Genomic DNA, 3630 nt, shown 5'->3' on the forward strand with positions numbered 1-3630 from the left:
TAAATGACAACAAAAATCAGCAAGATGGTGCTCTAGCACTGTTGCAGTAGTGCAGATGGGACATCAAAGCTAGACAAAGATCTAGAAGCATTTACAATTGAGCAAGATGCAGCAACGCAATAGTGCTTTAAGATAATGTGGAAACGATGGTTTTAGTAGGTGGTATAGCAAATGTTTAATTTGGAGTTGTTTGGTGATGTTGTTTGAGATCCCATTGTTGGTGAACATGTAGGAAGGAGCAAAGAGCTCTAGCAGCATTTGCAGTTGAGCAAGACACGCAGATCTACTACAATGTTACACAATAGCGCTTCTCGTCTAGTAGCAGCATTTGCAACAGTTGAGCAAGATGCACAGATCTACTACAATGTTTTAAAGCAGCTTCCCTTAAGAGTAACAAGGATGGAAAGACATCAAATGTTTGATCCAATCAACAAAAAAATCCTTATTTTTTAAATGAAACCATTCCATCCTCCCTAGAATTATGTCTACATGACCCAAGCTCATGACATGAAAATCAAGTCTATCTGAGTACAATTGGATGTCTAACGATAGTTTTGACACCTTATTGTCCGAGAATTAGACTTGTCCTCTCCAGCCATCCTGACCTTGTACATTGATCATTCTGTGTGGTTTCCAGCTTCTTCCTCTATACCACAATGTTCTCAATAAAATTGTGAGTACTACCAGGATCAAACAAAAAACTCTTTCTTAAAAGCTTCCTCAAAACTTTGCCAAGAAGTGGGAATGGAATCATCTTTGAGATCCTTCCACCAAGTTAATGCCTTTCCTTTCAATAAACTCTACATGCATATATATTAGAGCATGCATAGCTGCATATAACGTATGTATTCTCTATGCATACATACCTCTTATATTCATATGTAGAACATATGTATTCCCTATGTATGCTATGCATGCACTATGTGTGCTCTAGTATACATGGCATGCATATGTATACTTTATGCATTTTATGTGTGCTCTAGTATACATGCATGCATATGTATACTTTATGCATTCTCTATGTGTGCTGTAAAATGCATGCATATTTATGCTTTATGCATTCTCTATACATGCTCTAACATGCATACATACAACATGCAAAGATCCAATAATGCATGATTAGAGAATGCATATTCTCTATATATGCTCTAATATGCATGATTAGAGAATGCATAAGAGTCTTTTATGCCTATGCGTTACCTCTACTCTTTGATTATAGGTCTCCTTTGTTTTGGTCTAACACCCTTAATCCATTAATAGGAAGGGTAGGGTGTTAGACCAAAACAAAGAAGACCTAGAATCATATAGTAGAGGCAATACATAGGCATAGAAGCCTCTTATGCAGTCTCTAAGCATGCATATTATTGAATCTTTGCATATTGTATGTATGCATATTAGAGCATACATAGAGCATGCATAAAGCATACATATGCATGCATGTATATTAGAGTACAGGTAGAGCATGTATAGCTCTAATATGCATACATAGAATAGGTAGAGCATGTATAGCTCTAATATGCATACATAGACCATATGTATTCTCTATGTATGCATAGCTCTAATATGTATACACAGAACATATGTATTCTCTATGTATGCTTTATGCATTCATGTGTATGCTTTATGCCTACTCTATGCATGCATAAAGCATAGTTCTATACATGCATATTAGAGCTTTGCATGCTCTATTATGCATGCATGCGTATTAGATCTATGTGTATGCTCCAATATGCATGCATATAGGTGTCTTATACATAATATCTCTATGCATAAAGGCCTCTTGCCTCTTTATCCATAGAGCCCTCTATGCATAGAGCCCTCCCTCTGCATAGAGGCCTCTCTAAGCATAGATGCATCTTTATGTGCATAGAGCCCTTTATGCATACTCGTAACATGAAAAAAAAACTCACATAGCACCCCAGGGTGTACAATTAATAGAAAGGGTTAAGGGCTTAGGAAGAGAAAGGTTTTGGATTAAAAATAAGAAGATCTACAAACACATGAATGATAAACCATAAACTTAAAGCTTCTTGTACATAAAAAAACAAGAGAGAGGGTTGCTCACCTTATGTGGAGAAGAGGATTACTCACCTTTTGTGAAAATATCTTATAAAAATTTAAAAAAAATAAGAATGGATTCCACCTTCTCTGGGTCTATCTGACCTTAGTGGCCAAGATAGTGAATCTCCTTAGCAAAAAATTCACATTTTCTTTTCTTTGCAAATAGTAAATTTTTTCTAAGTAATTCAAACACTAGATGAAAATGTTGTAAGTGTTCTTTTTGTCACTTACTATAAACAAGTATGTCATTTAGGAAAACTACTATGAGTATTCCCAAATATGGACGGACAACATTATCCATCAATCTCATAAAGGTCACTGGTGCATTCATTAAAACAAACGGCATAACCAAGAACTCATAATGCCCAAAGCAAGTCCTAAACGCAGTCTTGGGAACATCCTACTCCAGTATACGGACCTAATGGTAACCTGACCTGAGAACAATCTTATTAAAATATCGTGCTCCAGTGAGTTGATCAAATACTTCATCAATTCTAGGCATAGTTTTTTTTTAAAAATCTGTTGATTCGATGTTGAATATATATATAAATATATATATATATATATATATATATATATATATATATATATATATGTTAATACTTCTCTCTCTCTCTCTCTCTCTCTCTCTCTCTCTCTCTCTCTCTCTCCTTCTTCTTCTCTTCTCTTTCTTCTTCTCTCTTCTTCTCTTTCTTCTTATTCTCCTTTGCTCTCTTAGCTTTTTTTTATTCTTCTCACTGGCTCACCCCACCACAGAGTGCCACGCAGGCCTCAAATAATCCCACAGTGTTGAAAGGTGAAAAAAAGTTGAGTATAAAGGGAAGAAGGGAATGGTCTTCCCTCTGTCTCTTAGGTAACATTGTGCACTATACACAGTAGACAGGCGGCGTTCTAACAACTGGTGTCACTCTCGGGTTCCGTGCCGGCAGCTCTCACCTTCATGCAAAGGATAGCAGTCCTGGAGCCGTCTGAGTGTCCAATACATATTTTTTTTCTGACAAGAAAAGTACGCGACACAATTATGTGTATTCCCTAGCTCTCTAGCTCAGATACCAATATTGGAAGCTCACGGTTCGCCCTCTATTAAAAATCAACTTGAAAGAAATGCACAAGCTTAAAATAGAAGAAAGCTATGCACGCGACACAAGAATGGGTTAAATCTCCCCCACCATGAGAGTGGCTCACGTCCTCCTCATGGTGTATTTAAATATATTTCCTTGTACAAAAAGCAAGAGCCAAAAATACATGTAGCCAAAAATATGGATCTCCACATTAGGCTTGCATAAGCCTAAATACAAAAGTGTGAACACTCTAAGGTTCACTCATAAAATAGAACTAATGTATATCAAAATGTTGCACACTAATGTGCACATAAAATATCACTACCACTGTCAAATAAATAATCACCACGTGCCTTGCGTCAAAAGATTTCCGTCAAAGCAAGCCCAATGGATCCATGCACATCCTCCGCACACTAACCCTACCAATGATCTGCAGCACTGACATTCACAATATAAGCTCAAAATATGTGACAAGTTAGAGGTGATCAATCTCGCTTGCACATAAAAT

Source organism: Cibotium barometz, chromosome 45 (genome assembly GCF_041138505.1).
Source record: "Cibotium barometz isolate CiBa-2024 chromosome 45, ASM4113850v1, whole genome shotgun sequence".
Lineage (NCBI taxonomy): Eukaryota > Viridiplantae > Streptophyta > Polypodiopsida > Cyatheales > Cibotiaceae > Cibotium > Cibotium barometz.